The 13,424-nt window shown below is 51.0% G+C and overlaps 1 protein-coding gene and 1 pseudogene across 8 annotated transcripts in view; one reads left to right on the top strand and one right to left on the bottom strand.

Annotated features, from left to right (window-relative positions):
- MRC2 (mannose receptor C-type 2) overlaps positions 1-13,424 on the top strand; it is a 54,843-nt gene that overhangs the window by 18,105 nt on the left and 23,314 nt on the right. The gene's annotated exons all lie outside the window — the stretch shown is intronic.
- Positions 1,807-3,263, bottom strand: LOC109551403 (ubiquitin carboxyl-terminal hydrolase isozyme L5 pseudogene; annotated as a pseudogene).

Genomic DNA, 13,424 nt, shown 5'->3' on the forward strand with positions numbered 1-13,424 from the left:
AATGTGGCGGGGAGAGCAGCATACCCCATGCTGCCCTGACCTCCCCAGAAGTACCCCCCTTTCCCCTGTCACACTGTCCATGGCCTCTTCTTGCATCTCCCTTCCAGGTGCACCTGAGGAGGGTCCAAAAGCTCAGAAGTTAGAAACAAATGATAGTTGCCAGGGACCCACCCATGGGAATTGCGGGAGGACTCTGCATCTGGACCGTGGATTTATTTTTCTTTTAATTCTTCTGAAGAGCAGCTTAAACACTCAAGTCCTTGGCTTTATTTACTCTTTATCACTTCCTCTTATCCGGATTGCAGCATCTGCTATGCCTGGTTCCCAGGCTCTCTGCTGTGAAACAGACTCTTGAGCTCACAGCCCTGATCTGGGCAGAGGCTCTTCAATGTTAAAAAACAATAATGGGGACTCCCCTGGTGGTCCAGTGGTTAAGAATCTGCCTTCCATTGCAGGGCACGTGGGTTCAATCTCTGGTCGGGGAACTAAGATCCCACATGCCACGGGGCAACTAAGAGAGCCCAGGTGCCATAACTACAGAGCCCACGCACTCTGGAGCCTGTGCACCACAACTAGAGAGAAGCCCACGTTGCAACGAAAGATCCCGCGTGCCCTAACTAAGACCCGACGCAGCCAAAATGAATAAATATTTAAAACAAACAAACAAAAAATAATGGCCTTCCATTACCAAATGCTAAAGGTACAAAGCATCTTTAAGCATTTTCTTCCTTAATCTTCCCAGAAACTCATGAGATTGGTCATATTGGTGTCTTCCCCAAAGTGAGGCTTGCAGAAGGGAGGCAGCTGGCCCCAGGGCCCAAGAAGAGATTTGTACCTGGGTGGGTCCAGATTCCAGAGTCACCCTCCTAAGCCCTCCACCGTGCTTCCAAAGAAGGTGTGGGTAAGGAAGGTTCCATTGGTTTGTCATTGCAGAAGTCAGCAAGTGTTTAATCTTTGGCATATAGTCTTAGGGAGATCCTAAAGTTTCCCAAGCAAAAAAGATTCTAAGTTCATTTAACTTTTGTGTTGAGAAGCCAGAGCTGGTGTGTTCAATTAAGAATATGCAGGTTAGGACTTCCCTGGTGGCGCAGTGGTTAAGAATTCGCCTGCCAATGCAGGGGACGTGGGTTCGAGCCCTGGTCTGGGAAGATCCCACATGCCACGGAGCAACTAAGCCCATGAGCCACAACTGCTGAGCCTGTGTGCCACAACTACTGAGCCTGTGTGCCACAACTACTGAAGCCTGTGTGCCTAGAGTCCATGCTTGCAACAAGAGAAGCACACTGCAATGAAGAGTAGCCCCCGCTTGCCGCAACTAAAGAAAAGCCCATGCGCAGCAACGAAGACCCAACGCAGCAACGAAGACCCAAAAATAAATAAATTATTTAATAAAAAAAAAAAGAAGAAGAAGAATATGCAGGTTAGAGGAGGCACAAGCCACCTACATGGATTGGGGTCGGCAGGTACTTCCTCGGCATCTGAGCTCCCACTTTGGGGAAGTGAAAACCCTGGGATTGTTTTGGTTGAAGGGACAATTTCAGTAAACCAACAGAGAGGAAGTTTGTTACTTATACATCCCAGAAACAGGGTGAGGGGCGGGGGGCTGGTGGCACAATGGGCCAGGGGGAGGGCAGCCCTCAGTCCCAGGTCATCAATGGGCAGGACAGAGAGAGCAGGGTAGCAGGCACCTCGTGCTTACCAGGTGGTTGGGGCAGAGGTCAGTAATTGTTTTCTTTTTTTTCTGAACACCACTTTTATTTAATATGCACCACATGCACATGATGCAGGCAGGGAGAGGTTATGAATCCACGCATTGAAGGTGAGACCAACTGGGACTATTGTCAAACGTGCGCTGAGTCAGTTAGGGTGTTGCTCAAAGTTCTTTATACTTAATGGTTTCCTCGAAAGTAAGTGCAGAAGCAGAAATGTGTACACATCCCAAAGCATCTTCTGCATTTGGTTTCCTGTGCTTTCTTTGCATTCTGTTTTTCTTTTGCCTTTTCTACTAGTGGTATTAACTGCTGGTGTTCTGCTAAAGTCTTTAAGAATTCCATAATGAATGGCAGATAATTATGCTTCCTTCTGATGTTTTCAATCTTATATCTTTTTAATTTCTGTACTTCTTCAATAAGCACCTGATTTCTGGCAGCCTCTGACTGAATAGCACTTAACATGTTATTACCCTGATCTGTATCCATGGGTTCCTCCTCAGCAAGTTGTCTTTGTAATTCTTCTATCTTCTCTTCATATATCATTTTTCTGTCAGACACAATGGCCATTAAATTGAATTTCACCTTCACTGTACTTTTGTATCCTTTTTTCTATGACGGGCCTCACTGCGCTGATCCAATCATCTTGATGACATACACCTAAATCAGTGGGTCCTTCTCTTAATCCATCTAATTCCTACAGCCTTACATTACTAGGAACATAACTGACAAAGTGAAAAGCATCTTCTCTTTCTGATGTCTATGCATCAAATTCAAACATCTGCTGTCTGGCGAAACTGTTGTGTACTTGTCGAATCACATCCGAATTACTCAGTGCCAAACCTTTCACAGCTGCATCAAAACTTTGTGAAAATTCTTTAAACCCTGATAATGTCTCTCCTAAATGGACATCCTGATGGGTACAGTTCAATAACACACTTACTGTGGCTGGAGTAGCACAAGCATTATTAATTACCCGCTTGGCAAAAAATATCATGTCAAGTCTGGAGTCCTGAGCCCCAGAGCCTGCTGGTTCTTCTCCTGGCTGCCACTTGAAAAGAAAAATCAGGGCTTCCCTGGTGGCACAGTGGTTAAGAATCCACCTGCCAATGCAGGGCACAGGTTCGAGCCCTGGTCCCGGAAGATCCCACATGCTGCGGAGCAACTAAGCGCGTGCGCCAGAACTACTGAGCCTGCGCTCTAGAGCCCGTGAGCCACAACTACTGAGCCCACGTGCCGCATCTACTGAGCCCGTGCGCCTGGAGCCCGTGCTCCGCAACAAGAGAAGCCACTGCAATGAGAAGCCCGCGCACCACAACGAAGAGTAGCCCCCGCTTGCCCCAACTAGAGAAAGCCCGTGCACAGCAACGAAGACTCAATGCAGCCAAAAATAATAAAAATAAAATTAAAAAAAGAAAAATCAACCCATGAACCGGATTTATCAAAATTCTCAGGCTCTAAACTCCGTATTTCTTCTACTTGGGCTCCTCAGCAACTGAATGCTTTAATGAGCTCGGTGAAGACCCGGGGTCACTTTCCACGCAGCGCCACTCTCTGGCATTGCCCATCGTGCCCTCTCCCCCACCGCTCCATCCGCTGCCGGCCACTGGAATCGGCACACTCGCACTGGCTCGTCAACCACACATACCCCACGCCTACTCCGTCACTAATTTTTCAAGGGGTCAACTTTTTTTTTTTTTTTTTTTTTGCAGTAGACGGGCCTCTCACTGTTGTGGCCTCTCCCGTTGCGGAGCACAGGCTCCAGACGCGCAGGCTCAGCGGCCATGGCTCACGGGCCCAGCCGGACCGGGGCACGAACCCGTGTCCCCTGCATCGGCAGGTGAACTCTCAACCACTGCGTCACCAGGGAAGCTCCAAGGGCTCAACTCTTAAGTGGTTATTTTAAAAGGTGCCCCCCCAAAAAGCAAAGCAGGAACTTCGGGTGGGAATCCCAAACTCAGACCCTTATCTAAATGTCCAGACTCTGGGTGTGAGCAGGTTTGTCATACGGTAAAGTGCCGAGGCAGCAACTCCAAGGAGTTGTTTTTCTCATCACAACTTTAAAAAGAGTGCCATCCGTACCTTGCTTCGAGAACCAAACAAGTCCTTGAATGTTGCCACATCAGAAGGTCACGGAACTGCCAGCGAGTGGAGCAAAAGCTTGTGGTGAATCGTGTCAGGAGTTCTCAGAATCATATTGTGCTGTGTTTCAGACACGTCTCGAGAAAGGAATGCAGCGAGTCACAGGGACATTATGGTTGCTGGGCAGTGGCGCCTAATTTAGAGGGGACCCCCCCAACACACTTTTTTTTTTTTTTCGGTTTTGAAATAGGCACAACCCTCTGGTCATTCGAGACCAGGATATTGAAGAATGTTTCTGCACTCTGATAAAAACAGTAGTGCCAACATGATAACATATGGCCATTCTCCTTCCACTTCAGTGTTGGAGTGGGGGCTGGGGTGCAAAAGGGGTGGGTGGGGACTGTGGCAAACCGGTGAGCCCCCTGTCAGGTGGGCAGCTCCACCCAGAAACTGTGACTGGCGCCTTACAGGCACACTGGCTCAGCACTGTCAGGCCTCCCAATGTTCCTGAGAGAGCTGGAAATGCAGATTTTTATGTGAAATCCCTCCAGTTTTCAATGCTCGCTCACTTTTCTGTCACTTACCGTGACGGCCAAATGCACCTTGGTTGTGGTTTATCAGTTTCAAGTGCCTGGAATAGTTGTTTGGAACTGACCAGTCTTCCTGGTCTCCCGTCTCTGCTCTGCCCCTTATTAACTGTGTTATCAAGAGAATTGATCTCTCAGTTATTTAATACCTGTTTCCTTATCTGTCAAATGGAGATAGGAATTTTACCTATTTCTGAGCATTGCTGTGAGGATTAACGAGAAAGCCTGGGAAGCCGGTGCCGGGTACCTAGCCAAGTGTATGGTAAACATTAACTTGTATCATTATTTGTGGTCTCTTTCCATAAGTGCAGGGTGACCATATGTCCTAGTTTGCCTGGGACAGCCCTGGCTCAAGCTTGTTGTAGTGCTGTAATTATTAGTAACTCCCCTTCTCATTCTCAACATGAGACAATAAATGATATGGTCAACTTATATAAGCAGATACTGGTGTGATGCGGTTCAGGACTTGAATAAGGTTTAGTCCTAATGGAAAGGTCATGGTTCCAGTTGAATGTCCTTGGACAAGTCACTTAACCTTTCTGTGTTTCGGTTTCCAAATTCTAAAGGACTGACAAGATGAATTCTAAGACCCTCCAGTTCATATTCATTCTGTCATTCGACATTTGTGAGTCCAGACTATGGCAGGCAAACGCTGGGGACATGGAGAGGCGGAGGATAGAACCTGAGCCCTCAAGGGGCACTTAGCCAATGAGGAACTCATTGTGTTGTGTGAATGGGGGGGAGGGATCCTACCCTTTTTTCTATGTTATGTGAAAGACCGTTAGTTAGAAATTGTTGGGCTTCCCTGGTGGCGCAGTGGCTAAGAATCTGCCTGCCAATGCAGGGGACACGGGTTCGAGCCCTGGTCCCACATGCCGCAGAGCAACTAAGCTCGTGTGCCACAACTACTGAGCCTGTGCTCTAGAGCCCGTGAGCCACAACTACTGAAGCCCACGCACCTAGAGCCCGTGCTCCACAACAAGAGAAACCACCGCAGTGAGAAGCCCACTCGCCGCAACTAGAGAAAGCCCGCAAGCAGCAACGAAGACCCAACGCAGCCAAAAGAAAAACGAAAAATTGTTCATAAAATAGTTCTTGCGAATCCAATGGTTTATATTTGAAACCTCAGTTTCTCACAAACAAATCATTAGATTTTAGTTTAATTCCCCACACGTTTCTCTTTCTTTGTTTGAAAAAAATCTTCACTGTGGAAAATACAGAAAGGCCTAAAGGAGATTTTTTCTTCCTTTCTGTTGACTCTGCAGTAAGCAGTAGGGGGGCGGGGGGGCTTCTAGTATTTTAGCTTTAAGTTACTGCCCCCCCCCCCCCACTTCTGCAGCCACTTTGGCAAAGCTAATTTTTTTTTTGTTTGGCCAGTTGAACCAACCCTCCCCCCGCCCCCGCAGTGAAAGCGAGGAGGCCTAACCACTGGGCCGCCAGGGAATTCCCCAAACTAAATTTTTTAAAAGTCGCTCTCTCTGTTTGTCCCGGTGTCTCCTTTATTATAAATCCTTTCACTTATTCATTTACTCATCCTAAATCAGAGGTATGAAGCATCTAATGCAGCGCTGGGGCTGGGGCTCTCCTATCCTTGCTTTTATGAAATAATCTGCTGACGACTCCCACGGAGAAGTAAAACAAGTGTGGCTCCGCAGAGGCCGGCGCGGGCGGCGGGCGCGTGATTTCTGCGCCGGGACGGCTACGCCCCCACCCACGCGCGCTCCCTTCCAGGGTCGAATGCGGAGCTGGGCCCGGCCCCAGCCGCGGGTCCTGGATACTGCCCTTCGCTGGCTGGTCAGTGAGGTTGGATTGTCCTGGCCCAGAAGGCCACTTCCCGCCACGACCGGAGCCGGCCGTTGTTGTGAAAGTTGCCCCCCGGGGAAGGAAGTGGCTTTGGGCTGTTTATTTTGGCTGCGGGCTAACAGACGGCGCCGGAGGCCGCCGACCTGGGGTTCGCAGAGCTGGGCTGCGGAGCCTGGCGGACCTCGTGGCCGCGGCGGGGCTGGGGGAGGGGTCTGCGCCCAAAGGCCCCGGGCCGCGCCGCGCCGCGGAGATGGGAGCGCATCGCGGAAGGAGGGCGCACGGCCTAGGTGGGGGGGCGCAGCGGCCACGAAGACCCGGAACTCCGAGGACGGGCTGGGCCCAGCACCTCGGGTCCTGGAGGCGGGCGTGAGGGAGGATGGGGTCAAGGTGGGCCCGCCCCTGGGATGCTCTAGTAGAGAAAGAGACGTGGGGACCAGGCAGGGGAGCGAGGCTGCGGGAGCTGCCCGTGAGCAGAGGGGTGCAGGGTCCCCCCAGAGGTTAGAGGCGATATGGGGCTCGGCATCCCCCGCCCTTCCTAGCCTTCGTACAAGATGGGGCCTGGGAAGGGACAGGCCGAAAATATCGTGATGCTTTAGTCTGAGAAGACAAAAGACAGCAGGGCATGAGATCAAACACTCTTAAATCGCCACGGGGTGAAGGTCAGGGCGGGTGAGGATTTGCGTCTCCGAGAGCCCCAGGGGCCAGCTCCCCTCAGCCGGCACCGCCTGGGGGACCCAGGCAGAGCCATGGGGGGGTGAAAGCTGCCTTTCCGAATTTACCGGAATTCCCATCCCCCCTTCACACCATCCTCTTGCATGTATTAGGTGACAAGCCCATCTCTTAACCCATTCTCTGCCAGAGTTTGCTTTAACATCTTAAGACACAGCATATCACATCGTGCAATACAGACATTTTAAGGGGGGAAAAGAGCGTCTCTACAGGAGGTTGGCTGCTGGAGAGATTGAGAGAGACACTGCACACAAGCGTGCGTGGGGCAGCCGCGGAGCCTCCTCGGGGCTGTGTGTGTTCGGTTTTGTCCCATGCTCTGTAATGGACCAGCAGTTTGGTCTGGCTGGAGTGGAAGGGCTGCTGGGGAGGAGGCCGGAGAGTAGGAAGAGCCTGGAGGGTGGGCGGTAGAGGGGGAAGCCCACACTAGCTCAGGATTTTGGTGGCGGTGCTGCACGGTTGGGCAGAGTATTGGACCTCGAAGGCGTGTGACTCCCCTGACCTCCATGGAAGGAATGCCCTGCCGCGCCACCCCCCCCAGGTCCAGTGTGCGTGCAGGGACATGGACACAGCCTCTAGCAGAGGGTGGCGCAGGGTGGGACGCCTGGTCCCCAGGGTTGGCCCCTCTGCAGGGCGGAACTGGCAGCTTCTGCTGACTCGGACATTTCCAGGCCTGGCCTCAGGGCCAAGTGGCTCATTGAAAACAGCTGCTCCTTTTGGCTGGCAGCCCTGCGGGCGGCTGTGGCTCTCCCTGGGATGACCCCTGGCCTCTGCGTGGCCTGGGGAGGGGTGCCAAAGGGGGAGACGGCCGTGGAGGGGGGCGGGTGGTGCGGGGAGAGACTCAGCGGCTGGAGGCCACCCTGCTGCGCCCTCTGGGACCAAATATGGTCAGCTCCCCCCAGGCTCGCCAGCTGGTCCCTGGTCCCCAGCTCTCTAGGAGCTGAGCCAGGCTGTTTGCTGGGTCCCCAGTCTTTGATTCTGCCATTCCCCGAACTTGGAACACCCTCCGTGTCCTTGTCTCTGCTTGCGCCTTTCAGGGTTTTGTTTGACGTGTCCCTCGTTCAGTAGATATTTGTGGAGAGCCTGCTGTGTGCCAGGCACTGTGCTCGAGTGAACCTCCCCTCCACTTCCTTCAGCGTGATGTCTTCAGCTTGTGATGGGGAACAGCCGTCTCATCGGAGGTCAGACCTCTGGCTGCCTCTGCTGCTGGGCTGAGTCCGGGAAGCTGCAGGGACAGCTGAGAGGTTTGCTGCTGAGAAACAGACAGTTGTGAGCCTCTGCACTCAGCCTCAGGACCGGCACATTGTGTGTACCTTACAGCAGACGGGAAAGGAAAGGAGGCCACGGTGACCCTCAACCCGGAGGCAGGAGGTGGGCTTACTCAGTGTAGGGCAGATATCTTTAAAACCCAGTTACCTCTGAGCACGGGAATAAATTTCCAGGGTGATGCCCTGGATGTCTGAGAAGCAAGGAAGTATGGATTCCACACCAGAAAGATTCCTTCAGTTACCTGGGAAATCCATTCTATCCATTTACCCCCAACCATGTGGTATAAATTAGATCTGACTGTTTTGCACACTTGTTGATGTGTTGCTTGTAACTTTTTCATGGATTGCTTTGTGAGTTCTGCATCTCCAGCTTCACTGTAAACATCTTGAGGGCAGAAGCCACATCCTTAATTTCCCTATAGTATCTAGTTCAGTGTTTCGTAAATGCTTGTCATTGTCATGAATGAGAAAGTCTCTGGGGGAGCCGCCGGAGACGCGATGGAGAGGATGCGGTGGGTCCAGCCTCCAAGCACCTCCTCTGACGTGGCCCAGAGGCAGCCACCGGCCCAAGAAGCTCATCATTGGTCTAACGGTCAGAGGGGACTCTGGAACAATGCCTCCAGGGGCGTAAGGAGCATGGACCAGTGTTCCAGACTGGTCCATGGACCTAGGGTTGTGTGTTTATCAGGATTCTTTGGTTACAAGGACAAAAGCGTGATGCAAACCAGCTCAGCAAAAAAAAAGAAAGGGATGTGGCTGCAAATGATTCTGAGTGATGCACAGTGCGGAGGAAGAGCCGCAGGGACCCAGGGCTGGGGCTGGACATTCTGCACCATCAGGACTCACTTCCTCTCCTTCCATCTCTCAGCTCTGCGTCTCTTTCCGTATTATCTCCTTCCTTGCTTACAACAGAAAGATCTTTTCCTCATGGTAGGAAACGTGGCCGTTGGCAGCCCCAGTTTAGCCACGTGAACAGAGAGAGGAGACGTCAGGGCTCCAGGAGAGGACTCCGATCAGCCCTGTTTAAGTGCCAGTCACTGTAGCCAGGGGGATGGACATGATTATTGGCCAGTAGTGAGCCTCGTGCCCACTCACATAGCTAGAGATGCAGGAAAATACTTGATAAATAATAAGGGGAAGAGGGTGGGAAGTTTGCTAGGTAGACAAAAACAAAGACCAGAGACTACGGGCAGCTCCACGAGGTCAGGGATTCCGTTATCGTCTCCGTATGTTCCACGCAGAGCCTGGCTCCTGCCAGCCCGTATGGTGACAGGGGCTGGGTTGTATCTGGGTGGCTCATCCTCACACCCTCTGTGCCTGGCACCCTGCCGCCACCTGTGAGAATCTCAGGGAATATTTGTTGAACAAATGAATGAATGACGTGCAGTTGGTTTTCGATGCACAGTTCCCTCCCTGGCCTCATTCATTCATTCACTCCCTGAACAAGGGCATCGTGGCCCACAACTGGGTGCCTGGTGTTGTGGTGTCGGTGTGGTTGCCATCCAGATACAAGGGGTCATCTTTGTCCTTGCTGAGGACCCTACCGAGGTCCTAGTGGGGGCCACTCCCACTCCCTGCATTGCCACCTGAGGCTCCCCAAGTGAGTGGAGCGAGGCTAGGGGGCTGGGTGAGGCTGGAGGGGACCTTCCTGGGAGGTGGGGGGCATCAGGCCTCCGCGCTTTGCGCTCCCTCTGCCGCTTCCCGTGTGCCCGCGGAGACCATGCATGCGAAGCACACAGAGGCAGTTCTCAAAATGCCTCGTTCCCTTGCCTCTCGCCTGAGCGTTTCCGGCTCGGCCAAGGCTGGGCTTCATCTCTGCTTCCATTGGCCGCTGGAGAAACAGCTTCCTTCCTCCCGCCCCTCGACTCTGAGCGGAAAATGCTCTCCCTAGAGTCCCGCAGCCCCCTGCTTAGCAAAGCCCCTGGGTTCCACCGCTGAGAATTGGCCTCAGCCTCCCCGCCGCTCCCAAGTTCCTTATCCTTTTCTCATTTGTTGCCACCGCTGCCGCCAAGGCACTTCTGTGACCCGCATTCCTCACCCTCTGCCCCCTGCGGATCCTCAGTGACTTCAGACTCTGAAGACTCAGCTCTCTCCGCCACCTCCAGACACCTGGACTTGAAGGGCTCGCTTGCCCTCATGTCCTGCTGCGTCCAAACCCACTGTCCTCTAACTAGGATGGTGCTGTGTGTTTCCTCGTGTTCCCCGCGTTGCCTGGGACATACCGTGCACATAGCGGGCGCTCCAGGTATAGATATGTGGATTTGAACCCAGAACCTAGGACAGCTGAGTGAGGAGGGGACTTGCGCAGTGATCCATGTGACAGAGGAGGAAACGGAGGCCTTGAAAGGTACTGCGATTGGGCGTCCTGCTCTCTTGCCCTCTGGGCCTCGGTTTCCTCATCTGCCGAGAAGTGAGAAGGTGGCGTCTCCCGACCCCACGGGCCTCTTTCAGACCCTGCATTTGCCATTTGTTACGACTTGATGTAGACCATGCGTGGGTTTTCTGGTCAGGGAGGAGGGGGAGCTACTGTCCCCCTGGGCTGCCGTGGGCTCCTGTGACGTTCTGAGCTCATGTCCAGCCCCACCCATCTCCAAGAGCGCCTATAAAAGCAAGCACTACTTTCTCCCTTTTCCGGTCCCACGCCCTCTCCCTACCGCCTGCCAAGGGCCACTTTCTGTTATTACTGACTCTCCTCGCTGGAGTGGAGTTTCTGAGAATCAAATGCCTGATCCAATCAAAGGCTCAGACAGGCCTGGATCAAGTCCTGGGCCAGTTTATGGTTCCTGGAGGGGGGCCGGCAGGGAGGGTTGGGGTGAGGGCAGCGGGGGAGGATTAGCTGTGGCAGTCGCCCTCGTTGGTCCTTTAGGAAGTCACCCGTGTCTTGCCCCGAGAGGACTCCCATCCTGGTGTTGTCAGAGAATAGAGTGACCGGTGTCCCTCCCCACTGGCCTTCCCACTGCGGAGTTTCAAACACGCGGCGGCAGGAGATGTGGGCGCTCTGTTTTAGGAAAATGGATTTGGCAGCCGGGACAAGGAGCAGAAAGTTAGACGGGTTGGTTGTGATTGTTATTTAGGCATGAAATTCATTCATTCATTCGTTATTATATTAAGTATTACCGTATGTTGGGCAGAGTTATAGGTACTGGGGAATATAGTGTGAAGATGAAGTCCTTGGAAGCTTCTGAACAAGAGGAGAGACAGAAAATAAACAAAACCACGTCAGATCATGAGCTCTGGTTCTGGAAATGGCAGGTTAGCTTGTATTAGTCTAATTCTCTGGCCAAGAGTCCTTATCGACTAAGGACAAAATATAAAATACAGTGGTTTGAGAGCAATCAAAACCAGACAGATGCTGGGGAGGAAACAGTCCTTGAAAGAGAAGAGGCTGCTGAGCGAGCGGTTCACTTCAGCAGCTGTTCCTCCTGAGAGCCCTGCCCAGGCTGAGGAGCTCAAACATCTTTACCGGTCAGAGTGTGGGGCTACCAGAAGAGCTAAAAATCAAGAGGGAAAATCCTGGAAAGGCAGGAGACGTCCTCCTACAAGTTCTCCTCAAATCATTGGCAGCTTGTAAACTGTGCGTGGGCAGAGTGAAGCTTTAAGGAGCCCAGCGAGAAACAGCAGCTGGAGGAAGAGATTGCAGTTGCTGCCTGGTGCTGGGGAAACAAGAGTTTGGAATTCAAGTTCCACCAAGTTAGAGGAGCTGAGTAATTGCCTAAGGTTTTCTTTGAAAACTCTAGAAGGCCTCATCTAGGATTAAACCCAAGGCTAAGGGCCACACCTTAAGACTGAACAGAAAAACGCAAACAACCCCACCCTAGCAAAACTTAAAACCAAAGCTTCTCCGGGATCGAGATGATCCACCAGTGACTTAACTGCCTGCCACAACAAAACTCAACATTCTTCTTAGGAAGATAAAAAGTCCAGACTCCCTGTAACATGTCATCTACAAGTCCAATACGCCAAAAAAACCTCCAGACTCCTTGTAACATTATCCACTATATCCAGTATGTAATAAAAATTACTAGACATGCAGGCAGCAGGAAAAAGTGACGCATAATCAACAGAAAAAATAGTCGGTAGGCCCAGACTCACAGATAACCCGGATGTTGGAAAAAATACCAGATAACAATAAATGCTGTGAAGAGAATTATGCTAGAGAATAACTGTGGTTACCACTTTAGATTGGGAGATCAGGGAGGGCCTCTCTAAAGATGTGACTTTTTTTGAAATGTGAAATGCCAGGCAGAGGGAGCAGTGCAAAGGCCCTGAGGCAGGAAAGAGGCCTGTTCAAGAAGGGACCAGGAGGTCCTTGACTTGAGCAAGGGACAGTAGTATCATATGAGATCCGACTGGTAGGCAGGACCAGAACATGTAGGGTCTCGTGGCTCATAGTAAGTAGTATGAATTTTATTTGCAGAATGATGAATTGCCTTTGAAGGCAGGAGAGAGACTAATCTGACTTATATTGCTTTTCTTTTACTGTGAGAGAGGCTGTCATTTCAAATATTTAAGAACCAATTGCATTTCTTCTTTTTTTTTTTTAGCTGTGTATACATATCTTTTATTCATTTTCTACTATCTTGGTGCCATTTTACTCATAATTTATTGTATTTTTTATAAAAGGTCTTTTCATTTTAGGCAATAAACTATTTGCCTCTAGTAAGTTACACATATTTTTGTCACTTGAATTTTGATTTTTATGGCATTTTTCATGCCATGAAAAACTTATTATGTTATTGAAGTTATCGCTGTTTTCTTTATGACCTTCAACACTCCAATATTATTTAAAAAAAATTTTTTTACAACTTATTTACATCTTTAAAAGATCATGCTGCCTGGCCATGAAGAATGACTTACAGAGGAATGCCAAGGCCAGCATGGTGGAACAGAAAGGTCTGGGGCTTGGACTCAGAAGACTGGGGCCAAATTTCAGCCTTGTGACTCTCGTCAAATTGTTCTACTACCCCTAGTCAAATACTTCGCCTATAATACGGAATCATCATCATCATCAACATTTATGGTGCTCTTACTGTGCGCTAGACCCCGTTCCAAGCACTTTACATGTCTTATCTCATTTAACGTTTACAGTAGTCTCACGATGAGGAAACCAAGCCGCGTGCCCAACTCCCACATTGAGTGGCAGAGCAGAGATTTGAACCCTAGCAGTCAGACTCATGCTTTCAAGGCATGAAAATAATCCTGAAGGGCCAGTGGATGCAGACGTGCTCTGGAGACTGAGATGTGCTGCA

The sequence above is a fragment of the Tursiops truncatus genome, chromosome 20, assembly GCF_011762595.2.
Source record: "Tursiops truncatus isolate mTurTru1 chromosome 20, mTurTru1.mat.Y, whole genome shotgun sequence".
Classification (NCBI taxonomy): Eukaryota; Metazoa; Chordata; class Mammalia; order Artiodactyla; family Delphinidae; genus Tursiops; species Tursiops truncatus.